Here is a 14,003-nt window from a genome sequence, read left to right as displayed (position 1 = left end):
ACACACCCAGGAGTGGAATTGCTGTGTCATTGGTAATTCTCTGTTTAACTTTGTGAAGAGCTACCAATCTGTTTTCCACAATGGCTGCACCATTTACATTCCCATCAGCAATGTACCAAGTTCCCAATTTCCCCACATCCTCACCAATATTTGTAATAGCTATAGGGGTAGCTCATTGTGGTTTTGATTTGCATTTCCCTAATGACTAATGCTGCTGAGCATCTTTTCATGTGCTTATTGGCCATTTGTATATCTTCCTTGGAGAAATTTCTATTCAGATCCTTTGCCTATTTTGAAATTATTTTTATTTTTATTATTGACTTGTAAGAGTATTTTGTATATTCTGGATAGTAGATTCTAATCACATATTATTTTCACATATGCCATTCTACTGATTGTCTTTTCACTTTCTTGGGTGATGTCCTTTGATACACAAAAGTTTAGAATTTTGGTGAAGTCCAATTTATCCTTTTTTTTTCTTTCTGTTTTTTCTGTACTCTTGGTGTCAGATTTAAGAAACAGTTGCCTAAACCAGGGTCACAAATATTTACACCTGTTTTCTTTTAAGAGTTTTGTAATTTTAGCTCTTACCTTTAGGTATTCCACCCATTTTGAGTTAATTTTTGTATATGATGTGAGGTAAGGGTCCTACTCATTCTTTTCCAGGTAGATATCCAATTGTCCCAGCACCATCTATTGAAAAAACCGTTCTTTCCTCCATGGAATGGTCTTGGCAAACGATTGACCATATATGTAAGAGTTTAGTTCTGGACTTTCAATTCTATGTCATTGATCTATATGTCTGTCCTTATGCCAGCATCACACTGTTTTGATTACTGTATTTTCATAACTGGGAAATGTGAGTCCTCAACTTTGTACTTCTTTTTTATATAATATTTTGGCTATTCTTGGCTATTCTATATGATACTAACTGGGGGGGAGGGGGGTGTTTGTTTTATTTTGTTTTAGATGGCCTTTATCAGATTGAGGAAGTTACCTTCTATTCTTAATTGGTGAGTGTTGGATTTTGTCAAATGCTGTCTCTATTGATACAATCATGTGGGTTTTGTCTTTTATTCTATTTAAATGGTGTTTTATAGTCACTGACTTTTGTATGCTGAACCAACTTTGCATTTCTGGGATAAATTCTACTTAGTTTTGGTATGTAATCCTATTTATAAGTTGCTGGATTCAGCTTGCTAGAATTTTGGGGGGAAATTTTTGTGTCTACTTTGGGCACTGCTTTTGCTGCATGAGTTTTGTTGTGTGTTTTTCATTCCTCTCAAAGTATTTTATAATTTGCCTCATGATTTCTTCTTTACTCATTGGCTATTTAAGAGTGTCTTGTTTAATTTACACATATTGGTGAATTCCCCAAATTTCCTTCTGTTATTAATTTCTAATTTCATTCTCCTGTGGTTGGAATACATGCTTTGTACGATTTAAATATTTTGAAATTCATTGAGATTTGTCCTATTTTCTGGAACCTGTAAATGTTGGCTTATTTGAAAAATGGATCTTTGCAAATATGACTAAATTAAAGATTTTGAGATGAGAAGATTATCTTGGATTATCTGGGTAGGCCCTAAATCATATGTATACATGTAAGAGGGAGGAAGAGGAAATTTGAATACAGAAAGAAAGGAGAAGGTAAAGTTAAGATGGAAGCCGAACTTGGAATGATGTGGCCAGAAACTAAGAAGGCTGGCAGCCAGCAGATGCTGGACGAAGTAGGAATGGATTCTCCCCTAGAGCCTCTGGAGGGAGTTCAGCCCTGCCAACACCTTGATTTTGGCTCAGTGCTACTAATTTTTAGACTTTTAACCTCTAAAACTGTGAGGGAGTACATTTCTGTTAATTTCTAGCACCAAGATTGTGGCAATTTTTTACACCAGCCACAGGAAACTAATACACATGTTTTATGGACTAACATGTAGTCTATACTGGAGAATTACTTATGGGCAGCTAAGAAGAAAGAGCATTTGGCTGTTGCTGTCCAGAGTGCTCTGTAGATGTCTGTTAGGTCTATTTGATTTACAATACTGTTCAAGTGTTCTATTTGTCATTTTCTACCTAGCTGTTCTATCCATTAAATTTGGTATAAGTATCCAACAACTATTGTTGAATTGTATATTTTCTCTCTCAATTATGTCAGTTATTACTTCATGTATTTTGAGCCTGTTGTCAGTGCATATCTGTATAATTGCTATATCTTCTAAAAGTGATTCTTTCTCTGTAGTAATGACTTTTACCTCCAATTTTATTAAATATATTGTCTGATATTAGTATAGCTACTCCAACTCTCTTCTGGTTACTGTGAGCACAGCATATCTTTTTCCATTCCTTTACTTTCAACCTATTTGCATCTTTGAACCAAAAGTGAGTCTCTCATTGACAGAATATATAAGAGATGGATTATGTACTTCTATGTATTTTCCAATCTCTGCTTTTAAATGGAGAGTTTATTCCACTTACACTTAATGTAATTACTGAGAATGTAGGATTCCATCTGCCATTTTGCAATTGATTTTGAATATGTCTTATGTCATATTTGTTCCTCAGTTGCTCCCTGGCAACCTTCTCTTCTGTTAAATATATATATATAAAATCCTGTATATTATATAATATATATTATTACATTTATATACTATTTGTATATAATATATGTAATATATTATATATGATATAATAAAATATATAATAGATTACATATTTATATACTATAACGCATTATAAAACATTGTATATAATATACATTTTATATATACTATAAATTTTATATGTACTATATTATATATTATAATATATATGGTATAATAAATAATTTTATATTATTTATTATATAATAGAGCATCATATATAATATGTATATCACATATTGAATATATTTTATATATTACATATTATACACATAATATATATGATATATTATGTACATAATATATATTATATATAAAGTGTATACAATATGTGATATACATAATATGTATATATATTATATAACATATATACATTTAACACATATATACATATATTGTATATATTTATATTGCATATATGTGTATATACACATATGTATACATGTTTATACATATATATTATATACACAATATATACTACATATATATAGTATATACGTATATGTATATATATGTAACACATATTGTAAATGGGGTTATTAATATATATACATATAAAACATATATTAAAATATATAAAATATAGCAAATAATATTAATAATATAATCATTAATTTAATATATATAATATATATCTATTATGCTATTATAAAATATAAATTATATATTATATATAATAAATATATATATTATGTACACATAAATTTATTATATATAATAGTTATATTATAGGTAATATAATTTTGCATATAATATATATATTATAGAATATATAATGTATTATTATTATAATATTTATAACATATTCTATAATATGTATAATATGTATTGTATAATATATATTGTATAATATATACTAGGTAATATGTATATTATACAATATATGTTGTATAATACATATATAGTATATATAATAAATATATGGAAACTGGATTCAATATATAATGTTAAAACTATGTATATATTTTATAATATATAGTAATATATAATTATATAATTATACGTATAATATATTGTATGCATTTATTATATACTGTATGTATTATCTATAATATATATTATGTGCATATTATGTTATATATTTTATATTACATGTAAAATATATGCATTATAATACTGTATTATTATATTATATATTATAATATATGTTATATGGTATATAATTAAACATAATATATATCATATACATAAAATATTACATATATAAAATGTATACAATATATAATATACACATATGCATGATATATTATATACTACATATTATTATATATTAAAGTACATAGTATATATTAAGACATATATTTATATTATATAAAAAGATGTATATTATATGTAACATATAATATTATAACACATTATAATAAAAATTATAATATATAATGGCTTATATTATATACTGTAATATATAAAAATATATATGCTATATTACAATATATATAAAAATATACTATACTATATAGAAATATAATATGTATGATATTGAATGATGTCAGTTGCATCATTGTACAATTATGTACAATAATACATAATTAATAATAATTATGTATTATTAATTAATACATAATTAATAATGTATTGCTATATTAAATATATTTAATATATTATATTTAATATTAATTATTAAATATAATATAATATTATATTATAAAAATATATTATAATATATCATATATATTTTTATAAATTATATTTTATAATATATATTATAATATGTAATAGGTTACAATATAATATATAGTAAATATATACAATATATATATTTTATATATAAAATATACTATATAATTTTATATATTTTAATACATAAAATATATTATAATATATAGTATATATTTTTATCTTTTAATATATTAAATATATTATAATATAATAAAAAGTATGTATTTTTATATATTTACATAGTAAATATATTATATATTATATATAATATATTATGTATGTAAGATATAATTATATATTACATATATACATTTTTATATATTGTCAATCATTTATATCTAAAATGTATATAATGTATATTATAAAACATAATATATATATTATGTATATAAAAACAAAAATATATAATGTAAAATATATATATTTATATATTATATACAATATAATCATATATTTATATGTATAAAATATATATTTAATTATAAAAAATATATAATTATATATTATACATATTTATATTATATAAATTATATTATTCATAATATATATTATATATGAGATAATATTAATTAATATATAAATGTATAATATGTTATGTGTATATTATAATGTATATTAAATAACTATTATATAATATTTATATAATTGATATATAGTAATATTTAATATATTTTTATATAATATATAATAATATATGATATATATTAATAATGTTATATAATGTATATTATATAATATACATGTATAATATACATTATTTAATATTATTTATATATTATATAAAATATACATTATATATATTATATTATCATTATTTATATTTTTAATAGGGGTATAGTTATTTTACAATGTTGTGTTAATTTCTGCTCTACAACAAAGTAAATCACCTATATGTGTGCATATATCCTCTCCCTCTAGGAGCTCCCTCCCACCCCCCCGTCCCACCCATCTTGGTCACCCCAGAGCACCGAGCTGAGCTCCCTGCGCTATACAGCATGTTTCTACTAGCTATCTGTATTATACCTGGTAGTGCATATATGTCAATCCTAATCTCCCAATTCATCCCACCCTGCTTCGCCACCTTGTGTCCATATGTCTGTTATCTATGTCTGCGTCTCTATTTTTGCCCTGCAAATAGGTTCATCTGTACCATTTTTCTAGATTCCACATGTATGCATTAATATACAATATTTGTTTTTCTTTTTCTGACTTTCGTCACTCTGTATGACAGTCTAAGTCCATCCACATCTCTACAAATGACCCACTTTTGTTCCTTTTTATGGCTGAGTAATATTCCATTGTGTATATATACCACATATTTATCCATTCATCTGTCGATGGACATTTAGGTTGCCTCCATGTCCTTCTATTGTAAATAATGCTGCAATGAACACTGGGGTGCACGTGTCTTTTTGAATTGTGGATTTCTCAAGGTATATGCCCAGTAATAGGATTGCTGGGTCAGATGATAGTTCTATTTTTAGTTTTTTAAGGAACCTCCATACTGTTCTCCATAGTGGCTGTATCAATTTATATTCCCACCAACAATACAAGAGGGTTCCCTTTGCTCCACATCCTCTCCAGCATTTATTTTTTATAGATTTTTTGATAATAGCCATTCTGACCAGTGTGAGGTGATACATCACTGTATTTTGATCTGCATTTCTCTAATAATTAGTGATATTGAGCATCTTTTCGTGTGCCTCTTGGCAATCTGTATGTCTCCTTTGGAGAAATGTCTATTTAGGTCTTCTGCCCATTTTTGATTGGTTTGTTTGTTTTTTTGATATTGAGCTGCATGAGCTATTTGTATGTTTTGGATCTTAATCCCTTGTCAGTTGCATCATTTGCAAATATTTTCTCCCATTCTGAGGGTTGTCTTTTCGTGTCATTTATGGTTTTCTTTCTTCTGCAAAATCTTTTAAGTTTGATTAGGTCCCATTTGCTTATTTTTGTTTTTATTTCCATTACTCTAGGAGGTGGATCAAAAAAGATCTTGGTGTGATTTACGTCAAATAGTGTTCTTCCTATGTTTTCCTCTAAGAGTTTTATAGTGTCCAGTATTACATTTAGGTCTCTAATCCATTTTGAGTTCATTTTTGTATATCATCTTAGGGGGTGTTCTAATTTCATTATTTTATATGAAGCTGTCCAGTTTTCCCAGCACCACTTATTGAAGAGACTGTCTTTTCTCCATTGTATATTGTTGCCTCCTTTGTCATAGATTATGTGACCATAAGTGCGTGGGTTTATCTCTGGGCTTTCTATCCTGTTCCATTAATCTATATTTCTGTTTTTGCTCCAGTACCATATTGTCTTGATTACTGTAGCTTTATAGTATAGTCTGAAGTCAGGGAGCCTGATTCCTCCAACTCCATTTTTCTTTCTCATGATTGCTTTGGCTATTTGGGGTCTTTTGTGTTTCTGTACAAATTGTAGAATTTTTTCTTCTAACTCTGTGAAAAATGCCACTGGTAATTTGATAGGGATTGCATTTAAACTGTACATTACTTTGGGTAGTATATAATCATTTTCACAATATTGATTCTTCCAATCCAAGAACATGATATATCTCTCCATCTGTTTGTGTCATCTCTGATTTCTTTCATCACTGTCTTGTAGTTTTCTTAGTACAGGTCTTTTACCTCCTTAGGTAGGTTTATTCCTAGTTATTTTATTCTTTTTGTTGCTATGGTATTTGGGATTGTTTCCTTAATTTCTCTTTCTGATCTTTCATTGTTAGTGTGTAGGAATACAGGAGATTTCCGTACATAAATTTTGTATCCTGCCACTTTACCAGATTCATTGATCAGCTCTAGTAGTTTTCTGGTGGCATCTTTAGGATTTCCTATGTATAGTATGATGTCACCTGCAACTAGTGACAGTTTTACTTCTTTTTCAATTTGGATTTCTTTTATTTCTCTTTTTTCTCTGAATGCCATGGGCTAGGACTGCACCTATCCAAAATATATTCAAATCTGTGTTGAATAATAGTGGCAAAAGTGGACACCCTTGTCTTGCTCCTGATCTTAGAGGAAATGCTTTCAGTTTTTCACCACTGAGAATGATGTTTGCTGTGGGTTTGTTGTATATGGCCTTTAGTATGTTGAGGTAGGTTCTCTCTATGCCCACTTTCTGGACAGTTTTTATCATAAACGGGGGTTGAATTTTATCAAAAGCTTTTTCTGCATCTATTGAGATGATCATATGGTTTTTCTTCTTTAATTTGTTAATATGGTGTATCACATTGATTGATTTGCATGTATTAAAGAATCCTTGCATCCCTGGGATAAATCCCACTTGATCATGATGTATGATCCTTTTAACATGTTGTTGGATTCTGTTTGCTAGTATTTGTGGAAGATTTTACGTCTCTGTTCATCAGTGATATTGGTCTGTAATTTTCTTTTTTTGTGGTATCATTGTCTGGTTCTGTTATCAGGGTGATGGTGGCCTCGTAGAATGAGCTTGGGAGTGTTCCTTTCTCTGCAGGTTTTGGGAAGAGTTTGAGAAGGATGGGTGTCAGCTCTTCTATAAATGTTTGATAGAATTCACCTGTGAAGCCGTCTGGTCCTGGACTTCTGTTTTTTGGAAGATTTTTAATCACAGTTTCAATTTCATTACTTGTTATTGGTCTGTTTATATTTTCTATTTCTTCCTGGTTCAGTCTTGGAAGGTTGTACCTTTCTAAGAATTTGTCCGTTTCTTCCAGGTTGTCCATTTTATTGGCATAGAGTTGCTTGTAGTAGTCTCTTATGATTTTTTGTATTTCTGCAGTGTCAGTTGTAACTTCTCCTGTTTCATTTCTAATTTTATTGATTTGAGTCCTCTGCCTCTTTTTCTTGATGAGTCTGGCTAAAGGTTTATCTATTTTGTTTATCTTTTCAAAAAACCAGCTTTTAGTTTCATTAATTTTTTTAAAAATTATTTATTTATTTATTTTTATTTATGGCTGTGTTGGGTCTTCGTTTCTGTGCGAGGGCTTTCTCTAGTTGCGGCGAGTGGGGGCCACTCTTCATCGCGGTGCGTGGGCCTCTCACCATCGCGGTCTCTCTTGTTGCGGAGCACAGGCTCCAGACGCGCAGGCTCAGTAGCTGTGGCTCACGGGCCCAGTTGCTCCACGGCATGTGGGATCTTCCCAGACCAGGGCTCAAACCCGTGTCCCCTGCATTGGCAGGCAGATTCTCAACCACTGCGCCACCAGGGAAGCCCTAGTTTCATTAATTTTTGCTAGTGTTTTCTTCACTTCTATTTCATTTATTTCTGCTCTGATTTTTTTTTTAATTTTTTAAAATTTTTTTATTTTTTTAATGCTATTCTTGTCTGCTTACATTCTTTTTATTTATGTATGTATGTATGGCTGTGTTGGGTCTTCATTTCTGTGCGAGGGCTTTCTCTAGTTGTGGCAAGCAGGGGCCACTCTTCATCGTGGTGCGGGGGCCACTCTTCATCGTGGTGCGTGGGCCTCTCACTATCGCGGCCTCTCGTTGCCGAGCACAGGCTCCAGACGTGCAGGCTCAGTAATTGTGGCTCACGGGCCGAGTTGCTCCGCGGCATGTGGGATCTTCCCAGACCAGGGCTCAAACCCACGTCCCCTGCATTAGCAGGCAGATTCTCAACCACTGTGCCACCAGGGAAGCCCTCTGCTCTGATTTTTGTGATTTCTTTCCTTCTACTAACTTTGGGTTTTGTTTGTTCTTTCTCCAGTTGCTTTAGGTGTAAGTTTAGGTTGTTTGAGATTTTTCTTTTTTCTTGAGGTAGGATTAATTTGCTGGAAACTTCTTTCTTAGGACTGCTTTTGGTGCATCCCATAGGCTTTGGGTCATGTGTTCTCGTTGTCATTTGTTTCTATGTGTTTTTGATTTCTTCAGTGATCTCTTGGTTATTTAGTAGCATATTGTTTAGTCTCCATGTGTTTGTGTTTTTTACAGTATTTTTCCTGTAATTGCTTTCTATTCTCATAGCGTTGTGGTCAGAAAAGATGCTTGATAAAATTTAAATTTTCTTAAATTTGCCAAGGCTTGATTTGTGACCCAAGATGTGATCTATCCTGGAGAATGTTCCATGAGCACTTGAGAAGAAAGTGTATTCTGTTGTTTTTGGATGGAATGTCCTATAAATATCAATTAAGTCCATCTGGTCTAATGTGTCACTTAAAGCTTGTGTTTCCTTATTTATTTTCTGTTGGGATGATCTTCCCATTGGTGAAAGTGGGGTGTTAAAGTCCCCTACTATTATTGTGTTACTGTCGATTTCCCCTTTCTTGGTTGTTAGCGTTTGCCTTATGTATTGAGGTGCTCCTATGTTGGGTGCATAAATACTTATAACTGTTATATCTTCTTCTTGGATTGATCCCTTGATCATTATGTAGTGTCCTTCCTTATCTCTTGTAACAGTCTTTATTTTAAAGTCTATTTTGTCTGATATAAGTATTGCTACTCCAGCTTTCTTTTCCTTTCCATTTGCATGCAATATATTCTTCCATCCCCTCACTTTCAGTCTATATGTGTCTCTAGGTCTGAAGTGGGTCTCTTGTAGATAGCATATATATGAGTCTTGTTTTTGTTTCTATTCAGTCAGTCTGTGTCTGTTGGTTGAAACATTTAAGCCATTTGCATTTAAGGTAATTATCGATATGTATGTTCCTATTACCACTTTCTTTATTGTTTTGGGTTTGTTTGTGTAGGTCTTTTTTTTCTCTTGTCATTCCTACCTAGAGAAGTTCCTTTAGCATTTGTTGTAAGGCTGGTTTGGTGGTGCTGAATTCTCTTAGCTTTTGCTTGCTTGTAAAGCTTTTGATTTCTCTGTCAGATCTGAATGAGATCCTTGCTGGGTGGAGTAATCTTGGTTATAGATTTTTCCCTTTCATTCCTTTAATTATATCCTGCCACTCCCTTCTGGCCTGCAGAGTTTCTGCTGAAAGATCAGCTGATAACTTTATGGGGATTCTCTTGTATGTTATTTTTTCCTTTTTCCTTGCTGCTTTCAATGTTTTTTCTTTGAATTTAATTTTTGTTAGTTTGATTAATATGTGTGTGGGTGTGTTTCTCCTTGGGTTTATCCTGTATGGGACTCTCTGTGCCTCCTGAGCTTGGATGGCTATTTCCTTTCCCATGTTACGGGGTTTTTGACTGTAATCTCATCAGATATTTTCTCAGACCCTTTCTCTTTGTCTTCTTCTTTTGGGACACATAATTCAAATGTTGGTTCGTTTAATGTTGTCTCAGAGGTCTCTGAGACTGTCCTCCTTTCTTTTCATTCTTTTTTCATTATTCTGCTCCTTGGCAGTCATTTCCACCATTCTATCTTCCAGCTCACTTATTAATTTTTCTATCTCAGTTATTTTGCTATTGATTCCTTCTAGTGTATTTTTCATTTCATTCATTGTGTTGTTCATCACTGTTTGTTTTTTAGTTCTTCTAGGTCCTTGTTAATCATTTCTCATATTTTCTCGATCCATGCCTCCATTCTACTTCGAGAGTTTGGATCATCTTTACTATCATTATTCTGAGTTCTTTTTCAGGTAGTTTGCCTATTTCCTTTTCACTTATTTGGTCTTGTAGGTTTTTTTTTTTAATTAATTAATTTATTTATTATTTATGGCTGTGTTGGGTCTTCGTTTCTGTGCAGGGCTTTCTCTAGTTGCGGCAAGTGAGGGCCACTCTTCATTGCGGTGCATGGGCCTCTCATTATCACGGCCTCTCTTGTTGCGGAGCACAGGCTCCAGACACGCAGGCTCAGTAGTTGTGGCTCACAGGCCTAGTTGCTCCACGGCATGTGGGATCTTCCCAGACCAGGGCTTGAACCCGTGTCCCCTGCATTGGCAGGCAGATTCTCAACCACTGCGCCACCGGAGAAGCCCGGTCTTGTAGGTTTTTACCTTGCTCCTTCATCTGTGGCATATTTTTTTTTGTCTCATTTTTTTTTTTTTTTTTTGATGGATGGGGCTGTTTTCCTGTCTTGCTGGTTGTTTGGCCTATGGTGTTCAGCACTGGAGTTTGCAGGCAGTTGGCTGGAGCCGGGTCTTGGTGCTGAGATGAGGACCTCTGGGAGACCTCACACTGATTAATATCTCTGGAACCTGAAGTTCTCTGTTAGTCCAGCAGCTTGGACTCAGTGCTCCTACTACAGTAACTCAGGCCCAACTACTGGACTGGGAACCAAGACCCTGCAAACCATGTGGCACAGCAAAAAAAATACAACAGAAAAAAAGCAACAAACAGGAAAGAGCAGAACAATAACAAAGAATAAACAATATTATAAAATTATAAAAATAAATATATATTAAGAAAAATAACAATAAGGATGAAGCAAAAACAAAGCAAAACCGAACCACAACAACAAGAAAGAAAGAAAGAAAGAAAGAAAGAAAGAAAGAAAGAAAAATAAAATAAAGAAAATAAATAAATAAATAAAATAAGAATAAAAGATTTAAAAATGTAATACCCTGGTATCTCCTCTATCAGTGTCCTTGCCCCAGTGGTGAGCTACAGCCTCCCCCTGCCTCCCTGGTAGGCCTCCAAGACCTCTAGGTAGGTCTCTGGACCTGCTGTGTCAGCCCCACCTCTGCGTGTTCCTCTCACCAACATCTCTTCCTGAAACTGGCCCAGAGCACATGTGCCCATGCAGGCCAACTGGGGCGTAGGCCTCCACAAGCACATCCGCAGGGGCTGGAGCAGCCAGGAGGCCTGCTCGGCCTGCCTGGATCCGCTTGGCCAGAGGAGGCCCTGTCAGGGGCCGCACTTGGGCTGCCAGGCACTGTGTAGGTCCTGGGCTCAGGCCCAGGACCTGCATGGCTGGAGGGGCCCCAAAGGGTGAGGGTTCAGGCTCAGTACTCCAGCAGGCTCGCCAGGGCTTGAGCAGGCAGGGGAGATGTTCCCCTCTGATCCCCTGATCCTGCAAAGGTCCCTCTCTGTCCTTGCTGATCTCCTTGCTGTGAGTGGGCCGCTCCACGTGTGGGAACCTCTCCCCTCCCCCAGCACCCCCTCAGGGGCACTGGTCCCATCCCACCTCCACTTTCCCTCCCCCCCTTCCCTCCCCCGTCCTACCTGGTTGCGTGGGTATTCCTCCCATCCCCTTAGGTGTCTGAGGTCCCCCACCAGCACCTAGTAGGTGCCCTACTAGGACACCTACTAGTTGTGAGGAGACACGAACTCCACATCCTCCTACTCTGCCATCTTGACTCCACCCCAATATATTATATATTATGTTATATATTTAATATATATATTATATAATATATAACATGATATATTACATATTATTATATATAAAGTACATGTATAATATATGTATGTTATATTATAATATATTACATATTATGTATTATAATGTATTATGCATATATATAAATATATGTATATTATAATATATTACATATTATATATATAATGTAGTATAATATAATACAATACATATATTATTGTATGTAATATATACTATAATAATATATATTAATATATGTAATATGCAATATATTATATATAATGTTATATACTTTTATATATTATATATTATATATCTATTATAACATATATATTTTATAAAAATATAATATGTAATATAGTATATATTGTATACATATTTTATACATAATATTAATATATTATATTTTATACATAATATTAATATAATATATATTATAATACAATATAATGTAATATGTAATATATTAAGTATAACATGTTATATATTATATATTATAAACTTATATATAAATAATACATAAATATAATAAATATATTACTTTATAATATATATTATTATGTATAAAAATATGTATATTTAACACAAAAGAAGGCAGTAATGCAGGAAGTGAGGGGCAAATTTATATATATATATTCTATGTATTTTAATTTTCTTGTCCTTTCTTTTTCCATGTTTTCTGAGTTATTCTCTTAGTGCTGTGCTGGGGATTACAATTAACATCTTAACTTATAAAAAATATAGTTTGGAGTAATATAAACTTAATTTCAGTAATATACAGAAAATTTGTTCCTGTGTAGATCTGTGCCCAGCCCCCTCCTTTGAACCATTACTGTCATACAATTTATATCTTTACATATTGTGTGTCTTCCAACACAGATTTTTAATTATTGCTTCATGGCATAATTATTTGCTTTAGTCAGAAACAAACAATACATTTTAATGTCTTTTATGTTTACCTTTGTAGTATCTTTACTGGTGCTTTTTATTTCTTCCTGTGGATTTTATTTAGTCTGTAGTGTTCTCTCATTTCAGCTTGAAGGACTTCCTCTTTTCTCAAAGGGCAGATTTTCTTGTGACAAGTTCTCTCAACTTTTATTTATCTGTGAATGTCTTATTTTCTCCTTCAATATTTTAGGATTGTTTTGTTAGAATTACTGGTTGAAATTCTTTTTCTTTCAGCACTTGAATATGTAATGCCTTCTGACCTCCATGGTTTCTGATGGAGAATCAGATAATAATCCTATTGAGGATCCCTTATACCTGCTAAATCTCTTGTTTCTTGCTGCTTTCAAGATTGTCTTTGATTTTGCTGTGTCTAAGAGTAAGATCTCTTTGAGTTGATTCTACTTGCAGTTCTTACTTTCTTGGTAGTGTGACAATATTTTTCATAAAATTTGGTAAGTTTTTGGCCATTCACTCTTCAAATATTCTTTCTAGTACTTTCTCACCTCTCCTCTGGAACTGCCATTATACATATGGTGGTTACCTTGAGGCTAC

This window comes from Balaenoptera ricei, chromosome 10, assembly GCF_028023285.1.
Source record: "Balaenoptera ricei isolate mBalRic1 chromosome 10, mBalRic1.hap2, whole genome shotgun sequence".
Classification (NCBI taxonomy): domain Eukaryota; kingdom Metazoa; phylum Chordata; class Mammalia; order Artiodactyla; family Balaenopteridae; genus Balaenoptera; species Balaenoptera ricei.
The sequence above is the reverse complement of the archived record's forward strand: the minus strand, read 5'-3'. Positions refer to the sequence as shown.